Genomic DNA, 292 nt, shown 5'->3' with positions numbered 1-292 from the left:
GGGAAGCTTTGAACAAACATCGCTGTAATTAATCCGAAACAGAGATGGGTGATACGCTGCAAGCTACCGGATATTGAATTCCTTACCATGTCTGATTATATTTGCGATATGAGGGATTCATTTGCTTTTTCCATTGGATATCAAAGAGAATCTTGCTCTTCTCTCTCTTCTTTATTTATCATTTTCGATCTTCTACTGCAATATGAATATGATTTTTCCACTGTATTATTTAGTTATCTAAATGACCTCTTACATCGTTCGCAAATTTTTTTATTCTGTTTCAGTTAAGAGC

This window comes from Penaeus monodon, chromosome 33 (genome assembly GCF_015228065.2).
Source record: "Penaeus monodon isolate SGIC_2016 chromosome 33, NSTDA_Pmon_1, whole genome shotgun sequence".
Classification (NCBI taxonomy): domain Eukaryota; kingdom Metazoa; phylum Arthropoda; class Malacostraca; order Decapoda; family Penaeidae; genus Penaeus; species Penaeus monodon.
The sequence above is the reverse complement of the archived record's forward strand: the minus strand, read 5'-3'. Positions refer to the sequence as shown.